The 14919-nt window shown below is 35.6% G+C and overlaps 1 non-coding gene across 1 annotated transcript; it reads left to right on the top strand.

The window, feature by feature from the left end:
• Positions 1–11419: 11419 nt before the first annotated feature.
• On the top strand, positions 11420–11526 carry LOC122127648. Its single transcript, XR_006151236.1, has one exon. It is a non-coding gene; the product is annotated as a U6 spliceosomal RNA (small nuclear RNA).
• Positions 11527–14919: the final 3393 nt, after the last annotated feature.

Raw genomic sequence — 14919 nt, 5'->3', positions numbered from 1 at the left:
CATCATTTGATTCAAATTTCCATTATTTGTCTACATAGTGTCATTAAGTGCACTAAGTGGAAATATGAGCTGTATACTGGTGGGTTAAGTCTGTAATCTTAGTTAATCAGGAGGTTGAGACCACAGGATTGCAGTTCAAAGCCAGCCTGCTCTGGAAAGTCCATAAGAATCTTATTTTCAATTAACCACCAGAACCCCAGAAGTGGTGTCATAGCTAAAGTGGTAGAGCACTGAGCTTGAACTGAATAGCTGAAAGACAGCACCCAGGATCAGAGTTCAAGCCCCACGACCAACAAAAAGTGCAAATATGACTTTAAGTTTCCCCAAAAAGGAAGGACAAGGTCAATAGTAATCTTGCAAAGCAGAAAAAAAATAATACCAAAATGATTCAGTGCACTTACTTTTGCTGAGTTATTTAAGTTATGGCTTCTTGGTTGGACATATTGTCTTCTTTTAAAAATTGTAAAATATTAGCTTTATAATAAACTTCATTTAGTATTTCTTGGTTCAAAACAGAAGTCTTGATGCAGTTGATGTCACTTGGCGTTTTTCTTTTGCCAGTCATGGTGCCTGAACTCTGGGCCTGGGCAATGTCCCTAAGCTCTTCAGCTCAAGGCTAGTGCTCTACCACTTGAGACACAGCACCACATCCAGCTTTTTCTGCTCTTGTGGTGATGAAGAATTGAACCCAGGGCCTCATGCATTCAAGGCAAGCACTCTACTCCTCAGTCATATTCTCAGCCCATCACTTGCCTTTCTTTCTATCTCAGTTCAAAGCAAACCCAGACAGGAGAGTCTGTCAAACTCTCATCTATAATTAACCACCAAAAAGTCCAGAAGTGGAGGTTTGGCTCAAGCAGTAAAGTACTAGCTTTGGGTGCAGGTGGGCAGGAAAGACATCTATTCAGGGACATGGTCCAGTCTCTGGGAGCAAGCCCCAGAACCAGCACAAACTAAACAAGCAAGCAAACAAAAAACCCAAGGTATTTCTTTGGGACCCTCCTTAAAGGAGTACTGGTCTGAGAAGGGACTGCTTTTGCTGATTAAACTCACTGGATCCTGCTTTTTTGGAATCCTTATTGCTATGGAGAACTCAGGACCAGACTAAAGGAATGGATAACTACATCCTGCAACAAGAGACTCATCTCAGGAGTGAAATGTCCATCTCTAAAGAACTTTAAAATCTCCATGCCTTTTTTTCTTTGCAGTAGAATACTTTTAAAACAACGTTATTTTCTTTTATTCTATGCTGGACCTCAAATGGCACATTATTTCCTTTTGTAATACTCTCAACCAGAAGTTTACAAACAAGTTTTATATGAGTAAAAAGCACACTCGAAAAATCAGGGACAGAGTTTCCCTCAAGCCTTGGATCCTTTAACTGTACAGTAAAAAGGAAAGCACAAATTAACTTGAACTTTGTCATACCTCTACGTTCAATTCCTCTCCTGGGATCAGTTTCCACATCCAGTAATAGTTCCAGTAACAACTTATGGTGTTGCTTGAGGTATAATGTTTACTGGCTTCATTGAAAAAGCACAAGGACACCTTTGGACATCATGTAGCAGTGTTTCAGAGACAACTTAGTAAAGAGAAAATATGAAATTTAAATTGCTTATAAATACATTATCCATGAGTACATTGAGTTCAAACTTCATAAATGCTCTGTAAATTAAGGCGAATTTTAAATGGGAAGAGGGTTCTCAGATCATTTTTTTGTGAGTGTATGTGCTGTGCATTATTTTCTAAGTGAACAAGAGTTAAAAGGAAGAGAAACAATAGCAATAATAGGAGAAGGAGAAGTTCTTTGTTTAAGGGTTCAATACAATATAGAAGGCTGTACAAATAAGACAACATTGAAACAATGAAGCCAAGTTCAGTATGTAGATTTACAGAAGTGATATAGAGAAAGCATTTCTCCTACGTGGAACATGAAGTATGAGGCCACTCCCTTTCTAAATCACACATCCAATCGTGCAAATTTGTAAAAAGTAGAATAGAAGTATGATTCTGGTTCAATGCCAGTCAGATATAAGAGAATGGACTTAACTGGAAAAAAAGTCCATCCTGAAAGAGCAGGGATTATACTAGCAATGAACCTGGAGGCAAAGATCATATTTCTTTATATTTCATATATATATATATATATATATATATATGTGTGTGTATATATACGTATATATATACATATGCATATATATATATATATATATATATATATATATATATATATATATATATATATATATATAGTTGTTGTTGTTGGTCGTGGCACTTGAACCCTGGGCGCTGTCCCTCTGCTATTCAACTCCAGGCTAGTGCTCTACCACTTGAGCCACAGCGCCACTTCCAGTTTTCTTGTAGTTAATTAGAGAAAAGAGTCTCCGGGACTTTCCCACCGGGGCTGGCTTTGAACCTCAATACTCAGATCTCACTGCCACCTAGATTAAGATCACATTTCTAACAGTGTACATTCAGCATATGTAATGTGTATGTTCATCTATCTTTATATGAATTCTTGAGTTAAAAATCTGGGCTACAGGTTAGACTTAACACTCACAAAAATGTTTGTAGTTTAAAAGTTGATACTCCTGGAAAAATAAAACTTAAGGATGTAAAGGAGTCTGGGAAGTTCAGTTTGCACCCAGTCTGGGCAGAACAGTCTTTGAGACACTATCTATAATTAACCAGCCAAAGCTGAATTGGAAAAACATTTCAAGTCATGGAATACCACTCATGAGCAAGATTGTTGAATAAGAGCTTGAGGCTTTTGCATACATACACACAAACATACGCATACACACAGAGGCACTTTTATATGCACACATGAATACACAAATGAAACAACTTTCAGAATATGTAGAAAACATAGAAAGCAATAGAAAATATGTCCTGCGTAAAACTAGAATCAAGTGATAAATTTTAATATTAAAAAGTCCTCAAGTGAACTTTCTTCAAAAAAGTTTGAGACTATTACATAGGTAGGGACCAGAGTTAGTAAGAAAGTCAAGTAATCATTATTAAAGGGATCGGATCCATGGAAGAATGAATCAGAGACCCCTGCATGTGCATCAGAAAATGTTCATATCCTGTGTCAAATGTTAGAACATCTTTCAAAATTGTACATAAACAATCTGAATAGTCAATGGATAAGATCATCAGAGAAGTTCAGAATTGCTAGTGTGTTTCTAGATTAAATAAAACAACAAACTATGGCTGGGCAATATGATACAAGCCAGGAATTCTAGCACTCAGACTAAGACAGGAGATTAGAGAGTGGAATTACATAGTGATACCTTCCCTGGACCAGGTAGTATAATTTTGTCTCAATAAAACAAACCAAATTACAAGAAAGTAATACACAGTTGGAAGTTTGGGCTAATTTTGTCATTATGTTTTGAGAAGTCAAGTTTCCTATTGAAATGCAATTGATATATAATCCTCAGTTGTATTGTAAATCTCTCTTCATTAAAGAACATTATTAGATGCAAAATACCTTGTGATTCCCATCCAAAATTTGAAAAAGTAAGTAAGCGTCATTCTGTTGGATGCCAAAGAAAGGATGAAGGTTTACAAAACTTAAGCCCGGAGAAATAGCACAGTTCGTATAATGTAGGAATTTGTGGACCTTGCAAAATTATAATTTAGATTCAAAATAAATAGTTTGTTTTTTTTTGTAATTCCATATTCTATTGGATATTACAAAATTCTTTTTAAATAGAGGTTTTAACTGACAAATTCATAAATGATTCTAGCATTCTGTTTGCCTAGAATATTCTTTCAAGAGAGTTATAATTAGAATTTAGTTAATAGATCATTCCAACAGTTCATGTATAAAATGATAATGTGAATAATCTAGACAGAGTTGCCAACAAATGGATGATATTAATTTATAAATTTAGGAAAAGCATTTTTTGAGGTTTTGGTATCACATGGTATGAAGAGAATAATTGTGTGACATCTTCTTTCATCTACTTATATGTTACACAGGAAGCAATTTCGTTAATTATATGTCTCTGTATACAATGAGAAAAATGCTAGGTTTGGTTTCATTTTTATTTTATTTTTTTTGGGGGGGAGTCAGGTCCTGAGGCCTGAACTCTGGGCCTGGGCGCTGTCCCTCAGCTCTCCAGCTCAAGGCTAGTGCTCTACCACTTGAGCCACACGCCATTTCCGGCTTTATTTCTTTTTGCTTATGTGGTGCTGAGGAATCGAACCCAGGGCCTCATGTGCGCAAGGCAAGCGCTATACCACTGAGCGACCTTCCTAGCCCAATTTTTGTTTTTGTTTTATTGGTTTGACCTAGGGCTTGAACTCTGGGCCTTGACACTGTCTTTGAGCTCAAGGCTCCTGCCCTTCCACTTCAACGTCAGTGCCACTTGTGTCTGGCTTTTTCTGAGAAGTTTATTGGAGATAAGAGTTTAAGGGACCTTCCTGCCTGGATGGGCTTTGAACCATAATCTTCTGATCTTAGTATCCTGAATATCTATGATAGTTAAAAAAGTATGAATGTAAATAATATTTGCAAGAGTTCTGATCTCAAGAATACCACTGGGGGAAAATTGATGCAACTGAGTTTATTGTGGTGTTCTTTGCAGAACAAGGAGGGCATCACAATACCAGAGGTGCAGTATTTTTTCACAGTAGAGATAAGTTATTCATGATGTAAAATAAGGAAATTTTAAGGTGCACCTTACAAGTTGGAAACTGTTGGGTAGGATGACTTTATGGCATAAAGCTTGGGATTGCTAACTCTTGAAGAATTATTACAGATGCTTCATAGTTTTATCCTCTACAAGAATGTGGCTATTTTTCTGTTGACTTCTCAATGTGTAACACACCATTGGAAACTGCATCTATTGCAGAATTACATAACATGAAAACAAGTACTGTTTTGAATCTCTCAGGTATGGAATGTTCAGAATTTGAAAATGAGTAGTTATTAGTCATAGGAATTTTGAAGAACACATATATTCTTTCCTAACAACTTATTTAATTTTAAAAGTTATGGGTTTCCATAGAATTAAACTGTTTTCCGTTTTATGTGTATGAAAGTACTAAATTTATTTTTTTCCAAAATATGCAAGTATATTGTGAAGTATATTGTCTAGTTGGATAACATTCAAGCTGACGACCTTCTGATAAAGAAAGGGTAATTAAATCATATTAGATGCCAAATAGTATTGATTTTTAAAATTTTACTATATAAAGAATAATATTAACTATACAAATACAGTGAAATTTTATTTTATGCAGCTTATTTTTTTAAATTTAATTTTATTGTCAAAGTGATGTACAGTCGGGTTACAGTAATTGTAAGGTAGTGAATACATAACTTTTCAAACTTGTTACCCCCTCCCTCACTTTTCTCACAGTTTTCCTTCACTTACGTACCCCTCACAAGTTGTAATGTATATTTACTACATATTGTCTTGTGAGTATTGTTAATGCATTGGTTTGGCCTTTGTCATTTGTGTCACCATTGTGATGTTCCTCTTCCCTTCCCTAATTAAGGTAAATGTATACACAATACACAGGGTACCAAAATCAAATACAGCAAGGGATAAACCAAAGGGGAAAAACCAAAGAAAATAGAAATCACATAATACATAAAAAGCAACAACCGCAAATAATAATCTCTGATTCCATATCTTGGAGTTCATTTTGTTCAACATCAGCTTATGTGGTCATATATATGCATAACAAAACCACTGGAAAATAATAATTGTATGGACAATATATCGTGAAAACAACATGTTAACTGTTTTTCATGGTAAGGGGGTATTAGGATTGGTGAATTCGCAGTTTTGATAAAGGAATTTCAAAAGAGTTTTAAAAATATGACACGTAAATTTTAATTGTTCAAACTTTTAAACAACGTAGCCTATTAAGAAAATTTAAAATTGCCTGGGAAAATAGGCTTTCATGCAAAGAAATCCATGGACATTTAGTGGAGAGGGAGCAATATGAGTGAAGATGACTCATTTTCACACTAAACAAACAAACCTCAGAAACCTTGCTGTAAATCCTGTAGCTTTCCTTGAAAACTGTCCTTACCCAGGAAATATTCTCTCACTGTGTGAAACAAGGTTATAGTACAATTTAATTCAAATTTCTTTACAAAAAGACATCAAAATTTGTGAATTGACCTTTAATTACCAAACAGTAATTCTCTGAAAAAGATAATTTGGGTCAAAATACTTAGGGAGAAAGTGCCCTCCACAATGAAAAAAGGTATTGGCTTTACACTTTTGGTTTGTAATACTTTCCACAATGTCTTTGCCCATGAAGCACTGAAACACAGAAAAAAATCTGATTGGATACTTCCAACCAGTGATTTCACATTTCTAATTGGCTCACAAATATAAATCTTTATTAAAATGAGATAGTGAAGACTTCTCTTTTTACATAAGACAAAAAGTTTTTGGTTCAGAAAAGAATTGAGCACATGGAAAAAGTAAGAAAACAGTGTTCTTAGAAGCACTAGCTAAGAAAATTGGCTTCAGCAGTAGAGGGAGGCCAAAACTTTTTGATATAAATTGTAATATTTTTGCTACCTAAAGTGATTTTACAGAGCCGATTTGGCTCACTAAAATGCAGAACGGATTGAGTGAAGACATGAAAATAAATCTCACATTCAAAGAGGCAACTTAAAAGAGTTTTAAAGGAGAAACCATGAAGATGTAGCCGTGGGGGAGGCCTTAGAATCCTTCAGCTTCACTAGACTTGGAGCCAAGAAGCTGTGATTAATTGGAAATCAGGCAAGAGCTAAGAGGAGGACATAGAAGTAGGACATAGAAGCATTGTCCTTTGTAACAGGCACTGCCATCCAAGGTATGGGTGATTGAACTTTATTCTCTGCCATACATCTTGTTGATCAAATGCAAGACTAAGAGAAAAATAATCTATTGAAATAATTTTGCAAAGAATAATTTCACTGTTCCTGATATGGTATCTAAGGACACTCTTAAGTGAGAAGATAAAAGTGGAGTATTCTGCGGTTTCCTCTAAGCATCTTGTTAGCAAAACATATCTTTGAGGTTAGAAGTGATTGAACCAAAAAGTGGTGGAGTACTTATGTTTGTGGGCACTTTAGACAGAAGAAGACTTTCTTTTTCTTTCTTTTTTTTTTTTTGGGTCCAGTCGTGGGACCTGAATTCTGGGCTTGGGCGCTGTCCCTCAGCTCTTCAGCTCAAGGCTCGCGCTCTACCACTTGAGCCACAACGCCACTTCCGGTTTTTTTCTTTTTGCTTATGTGGTACTGAGGAATCAAACTCATGGCCTCAAGCATGCAAGGCAAGCGCTCCACCACTGAGCCACCTTCCAGCCCAACACAATAAGACTTTCAAGGTAAAAGAAAAACGGATATCCAAATATTTTTGATCACAGTTTCTTGGACTGGTTTTTTTAGAGACAAAGTTTTACATTACATTTTGTCCTGATTATCATCAATGTTGGGTTTTTATGGCAACCAAATGCAGGGGTGAAGTTTAATGGACTCCCATGAACAAGTAAACAGCATGATAAAAGAAATGGCAAATAATATTTAGTGAATTACTTTCACCAACTACTTTTCCAGAACAAAGAAGGAAATATATAACTCAAAATCAATTGATTTAAAAGTATGAAGAAAGAGTAGTGAAGAGAGATGAAAGAAAACATAGAGAATTGTTTTCTCTCCAGCAGAGTAATGGGTTCTTGATCTTTTCTATTGCATTCTATCTTCACAAGCTATCAAGTGTGACTCAGGACTACACTATCCAGTTCAGACAGAGAACTCACAGAAGGAAGATAACATTTGCAGCAGATAAAGTTGATTTATAACCTGAGGCAATCTATTTAAATCTGTTCTAATTTCTCCCCTACTCCAAACTGCCCTCTTTGAATAATTTTGTTTGCTTGTCCCAAGACTTCCCTTCATTAACTGCTTAAAATTTTGAGAGGTCATATTCATACTCTCTAGAGATTGCTGTTTGGTTGTAATTTTTGTGTGATTTTTCACTGAATTTCAAAAGGTTGTGCAAGTGTGTTACAGTTAAATATGTCCATCTAATTGTCCAATGCTCCTGGATCAGATTCACTCCTATCATTGTCAACCAACTCCTTCTCCAAAATTTATTTCAGATTTACCACTTCCTTTATCACATGTGTACATTGATATTCTAGCTGTACTTGCCCCTTGTTCCATTTTTCATTCATTCTATGTATTTACTATTATTCCTCTCTGGCTTCAACTTCCTGATAATCATTCTGTTAAACTGTCTGTTAATAGTTTAAAAGGTATATATACATTCCATGGAGTTTCAATCCTGCATATACTTGAACTTATGTCATCTTATATTTCCATAATTCATTCATCTGCTGTAAGAATTCATAAGACTGGAGACGTGAAGCACCTAGACATGATTTAATTCTCATCCATTTGGAAGATTAATCTTTAGTCAACAAGAAAGTTTAAAAATGGTTTAGAATGTATTCCAAACTACCAATTTTATAAATGGCTTCGTACAATGGTGTGTGATTATTTTGTTATACATGGGATAATATTTTCTACTACATTTAAGTTTTGGAAAAAAGAAAATTAAAATTTAATATTATAGAGGAATATGATAGAAATAAAAGACAGATTTTATGTTTGTCACATCTCTGATGAGTACGCATATTCAAGACTTACTATGTTAGACAGATAGGGAAAACATAAAATAACATATGATAAGGCAACTATTTGGGACTTTTTAAAATGTACCTTATTAAATAATGAAATTTACTTTATTAGGTAACGTTTGGGTTTGAAATATGGGAGGCTGAGATATTTAACAAATTTTGAAAGACACCTAATGAATAACACAAACGGTGGGTGGTACTATTTCTACAGTTTAATGAATGGTTGAACCTGATTGGCATTAGTGCTGGGTAAGTAAATCAACTCTATTGTAACTCTATTGTAACTCTATTGCCACTAAGTATCATCTATTTGTCAAATGTTATTTTGGTGAATGTGATTTTTTTTGGTAGGTCGTGGGGCTTGAACTCTGGGCTTGGGCACTGTCCCTGTGCTGTTCAGCTCAAGGGGAGCACTCTACCACTTGAGCCACAGTGCCACTTCTGATATTTGAGTGGTTTATTGGAGATAAGAGTCTAACCGACTTTCCTGCCCGGGCTGGCTTTGAACCGTGATCCTCAGATCTCAGCCTCCTGAGTATTTAGGATTACATGCATGAGCCACTAGCACCTGATTTGCAAATTTGATGTTTCAAAGTTTATTTGAAAAAGAATACACTTTCAGGAGATTAAATATTTTGAGAATGACAACATTTTTATACCACAGAACCAAGTTTTACTGAAGTACCTGTGTATTTTTTTATTGTGAAAATACTGTACACAAGGGTTACAATTACATGGGCAAGATAATGAGTGCATTTCTTATCAAGCATTGTAGCCTCCTCCTTTGTTTCCCCTTCCCATCCCTTCGCATCCTCCCCCTGCTCCCCCGACCCGATCCTCCCCACCACCACCCCCCCGGACCAAAGTTGTAAAGTTTGTTTTTGACATGGCAACTTGTACATCTCACAGTGTTATTAAGCAATAAGGATCTTCTCAATTAATGGTTTTTTTGTAAATTTCATTTGACCTCTAAGTCAAGTTTTCCTGGCCTTTATAGACCAATTGTGGATCTATCCTTCCAGGAGCTATTTTTCTGGCCCACTTATGCTGGACTGAAATTGTTCATTAATCATTAGGGGAGGGGTATTAAAAATAATCTTGTGACACTTTGTGATCTTGTTCACTCATATGGGCTGGTCATCTGTAAATTGAAAGTTTGAATTGCAGTACTTTCTCTTAGATTTTGTGATCTCATCCTTCATTTTAAGTTGACTTGCATTTCACTATTGCTTACTGCTAATTCCTGCTTCTCAAGGAATTGAGGCCCTGAAATATTATAGGAAATGAGAAATTGACATGGATCTTCAATTACTTTCTATTGGCAGGTTGCCTGGGCCTAGTAGAGAAGTCTTGACCCTGTTATCTGATGATGTGGGTAACTGGGACATGGGATCCTAGAACCCATACATTTTGCAGAAGATAAATATCTTGCATACATGATATCAGAAAAATTTGCGTATAATCAATAGTTATGCTTCAGAAATATGGAGAAAAACAGTTTGGAACCAGCGAGTTAAAACAATAAACAGAGCAGCAGAGTAAAATCCTTTATAGTTTAGAGGAAAACAACATTTTTTTTTACCATGTGAATTCAGAAGAACAAGAACACTTAGAAGGTATCACAAGTTTATAGTGAAGACATTACATTGATACTTTTTATATTCTAGTATGTATTCTAAACCTAATTATTTATATTCCAATTCTCTTTATTGGAATAAATAATTATCAATTTATTTGTCAAATTATCAATTTATTTTACTAAGGTTCACTGTGTGAAATATGAAATCAGCACATATAAATATAAAATATCTAACTATATATAATATAATAAAAAGGGCACATGTTTTGCATTGTTCTGTTGTGGTTAGGGTATCAAAGACAACTCTGTTTTAAAGTATTATTGCATTATCTGTACCTCAGTGTTAGGTAGAGTTAGACCTAAAGCTTTAGCATTTGTAGAGGCAAGAGGAAACACTGTGATTAAAACATTACCAATTTAAGGCCTAATAATGAGGAGAAACATGGACTTCTCCTGGAGCTATGGAAATATTTGGTGATAGAAAGTCAGTAGTGTAAGTTCCTGCCTGGTTGGACGGTAGACAGGCCAGACATCAGGAAATCATGCATATGAAGAATTTTTTCACCTTGGCGTTAACCTACTTTTGAAATGGTAGGTATAATAAACACTTAAATTTTGATAAAATACCTTCTAGTCTGAACAGTTCTGTTCGAAATGTTCATCTCTCTATGATCCCTTGTAACTAAGATTAGTTTTGTTCCAGTAAGACAATCTATGCTGTCAGGGTAGGATATTCTGGTTCGTCTGTTCCTACATGGAAGAAGGATAAAGGGTCAGGTAGACATTTGTGCCAGTAAGACCTCATTTGGGAAAATTTAAGCTGGAGAAGTTTAGAAGTAGCTCTTAAGCAAGGCTTACTTTGAAACTATTAGCTCCACAAAGCTAACTCAGTTACATAAATAAGTACTTGAAAAAGCCATCACCTTAGGACCTAGCTATAAGTGCTTCAAAGTATGATCAAATCTAAAATGAAAAAGCCTTAAAATTGTCATTGACAAAAAAACACAAATGTGAGCAATTGACTGAACAATATAATTTTTTTCCACTATACACATTATTTTAGGGAAATAAGATCAATAGTATTGTTAGGAACAATAAGGTTTCCTTGCTACAAATAGGCACCCAATGATATAAGCCTGTATAAAGATTGCATCATTAATTACTTAAATTTAGAGGATACTACCTGCTTCAGTAGTACGTATACCCAAATTACAACAATACAGAGATTAACATGACACTTGCACAAGGATAATATGGAAATATGTGAAGTATTCCATATTTTTCGTTCTTCAGTTGCAGAAATGAAAAACAGTTATTAAGAAGTTGATTGCAAAGTTACAAGCGTAACAATATATGCAAGTGTTAGAATTAAACATTAGTTTGACATCAGCGTATTAAATCTTCACCTTGGAAAGGCCTTTACATAGAATAACCTTTACAAAACTTTTGAAATTAGTTAACATTGTCATTTTATCCCAAAGAAACATACTACTATAAGAACCTAGAAAAAGGGACTGGGAAGGTGGCTCAGTGGTAGAGAGCTTGCCTTGCATGTTTGAGGCCCTGTGTTCGATTCCTCAGCACAACATAAGCAAAAAAAAGCCTGAAGTGGCGCTGTGGCTCAAGTGGTAGAGTGCTAGCCTTGAGCTGAAGAGCTGAGGGACAGCATCCAGGCCCAGAGTTCAGGCCCACGACTGGACCAAAAAACAAAAACAAGAACCTAGAAAAAAGTAATCTTAAATTTTCTATATGGAATGCAATATGAAAGGACACATTTATTAATAAATATATATATTATAAAGCAATGTTGAATTCAAAGTATATCTAGGAAAGAATGAAATAGATTATGGATATTATGCAAACACAGAATATAGAATATTTTAAAATATACTTTTTTCAGAAAAGAACCAGAAATATCTTTAGTTTCTGTACCACTCATTTCAACAGATAAGATCAAATTATTTCTGATTAAAAAATCTTAAACTGTGCAGAAATCATTACAGATGTACACAAACAACTCACATTTTGACATCAAAGCCAGGCAATTCACTTGGAAAAATTCCACGGAATTTTTACATTAAGATATTGCTGTTATTTGGATTGTGAAAATATTTTGTATGGACACAAAGAATGGACTGGCATTTTGATGTTTAAGAAACGTAACTGATATCTTAACTATGCTAAATAATGCTGCAATGAACATAGTTGTTCTGGTAGCTTTAGTATGGTCTTGTTTGATGCCTCTAAGTAGATGAATGGATTAAGAAAATAGAATCCTATGGAATGGAATTTTATGCCTCCCTCAGAAAGAATGACATTGCCCCATTTGTTAGGAAATGGAAAGACTTGGAAAACAATATATTAAGTGAAGTAAGCCAGGCCCAAAGAAACATATATCCTATGGTTTCCCTTATTTGCAATAACTAGTATATGTCTGAGACAAGCAGAAATGGTCAGATAAGTTGATGTTAGGTGAAATGAACCCCAAGATAAGGATTCAAATGTTTTTTTTTCTTTCTTGCAATTGTTTCTAACATATTTATAAGATGATTTCTTTGTTGCTTTGTATGTCCCTCTACCACCGTATAACCCCCGCTTTAATTGTATTTGGTGTTGGTATGATTTGTGGAGGGGAAGGAAAAAAACAAATTGTTTAAATAGGGATACAGGTTGACCCATTGCAACAATGAGATATACAAGATGTCATGTAGAAAAACGAACTTTACAACTTTGGCCAGGGGGAGGGTTAGTGAGGGGGGAGGGGAGTAGGGGGGAGATGAGAAGTTATGGGAAGGGGAAATAAAGGAGGAGCCAACAATGCTTGGTAAGAAATGTACTCATTACCTTGCCCATGTAATTTTAACCCCTCTGTATGGTGTTTTCACAGTAAAATAATAAAATTCAACAAAAAAAAAAAAGATAAAAGAAAAGAAACTTAACCGAAACATTACAATTTAATAGAACAATTTGTACAGCCTTCCACAACTTCAAAGAGGTAGTGATGCATACTTATCCTTTTGGTAATATCAAAGGCAGTTTCTTCCAAGTTGTTCTTCAGACCTGGTTTGATATAATGTTTCAACAGAAGGAGATCCAGTGTATTTTTGCTATCTATATTCCCAGGAGCAAGATGCAAGGGAGTCAAGAAGCGTTTAGTTTGGGCATTGGTATCTGCATCATGATGAAGTAAGAAAGACACCACACTGGTATTATTACACGAGTAAGCAATGCACAGGGGTGTCCAGCCATTAACAATTTTTGCATGAATATCTGCTGCTTGAGCCACCAACTCATGGACAATGTATAAGTGTCCACTGTAGGCTTCCCGATGAAGAGGGGTATATTCATTGTCATCCCTAGTATTCACATGAGTGGCCTTTATGGAAGGTAGTCAGAACACTCTACTAAGCCAATTATTTTCAGCAGCTCAAAGAAGAAATTTGCTTGATCCTACTCCATTTTTTTTCTTGCAATTGATACGATTTCTCACTTTATCATTTTGTTACTCATCTTCATCAGAATTGCCTAACTAGAGACTTTCAGTGCCAGTGGGAATAAGGTGTCCATGTATTTCCCCAATATTTCATATTTTTTGAACTTGTGGGAAAAATACAGTGAATTTTCTGCATCTTTTTTTTCATGATGATTTATTTTCTCTTTTTACATTTTTATTATTCTAAATCATTCTAACTGGAAAGTTGGGAATTGATGGAGAGCCGAGGAAAGATGTTCCTCTCCGTATTCAAATGTACAGACTGAAAATGAGGATCACTGTTGTCTTCATGTACAGCTTCTTCCAGGAATGAGAAAATAGAAGGTGGCTCAGGGGTAGAATGTTTGCCTTGCATGTACGAGCAATGGCAGGTCATGTCCACTTTGCAGCCTTGTCATTCAGACCCACGGTGCAAAGAAAAAGATGTAATACCCCAGCCCTCTGAAGCTTGCCACTTTTTGTGGTATCCTACTTTATTTCTTCCTGCAAACCCTCAGGGCCTAAGATCCCAGGATCGGCTATGGGTCCAGAGACTGCATCACAGCCTAGGGTGATGGAAGCTGAGTCAGAGCTGCCACAACCTGAGTTCAAGCCCCGTGGTTGGCAAAATAAAGAATAAATAAAACAATTAATTAACTATTTAACTAAATTAAAAAGAAATAAACCTCTCTAGTTTGGAATTTCTGCCAGTTTCCTTCCTTAGCCTGGGATTTGAACTCAGGGTCTTGGTAAATCTGTAGCAATGTGAGGGTAGGTGCAGAGTTGCCACTACTTGAGTTCAAACCCCGTGCCAGCCAAAAATAAAAAAAAAGTCACTGAGCTCTGCATGGGGAGTAGTTGTGGAGATGGGAGGGAAGGGATGGTAGGGGGAAAACAAACAAAGAGGAGGCAACAATGCTCAATAGGAAATGAACTCATGACCTTGCTCATGTAACTGTGATCCCTCTGTACAACATTTTTTGCAATAAAAATGTACAAAAAAAGAAACAATGTAGTGCTCAGAGAAGCACTTTGGAGGTAAGGTAAGGATGTCTGAAAAGCTGTACAAAATTCTACAGTGCTTTTTTAAAAAATGCTCTTTATGGAACTTAATGAACATAACTGCTTTCATTAAAAAAATTAAGCCACTGTCATGGAACTGGGGCCAGCATTTCTGTAATTACTGTGATTTGATCTCACCCTC

Source organism: Dipodomys spectabilis, unplaced genomic scaffold (assembly GCF_019054845.1).
Source record: "Dipodomys spectabilis isolate Male_0828 unplaced genomic scaffold, ASM1905484v1 ptg000306l, whole genome shotgun sequence".
Classification (NCBI taxonomy): domain Eukaryota; kingdom Metazoa; phylum Chordata; class Mammalia; order Rodentia; family Heteromyidae; genus Dipodomys; species Dipodomys spectabilis.
Note: the sequence above shows the minus strand (reverse complement) of the source record. Positions and strands in the feature narration are given on the sequence as shown.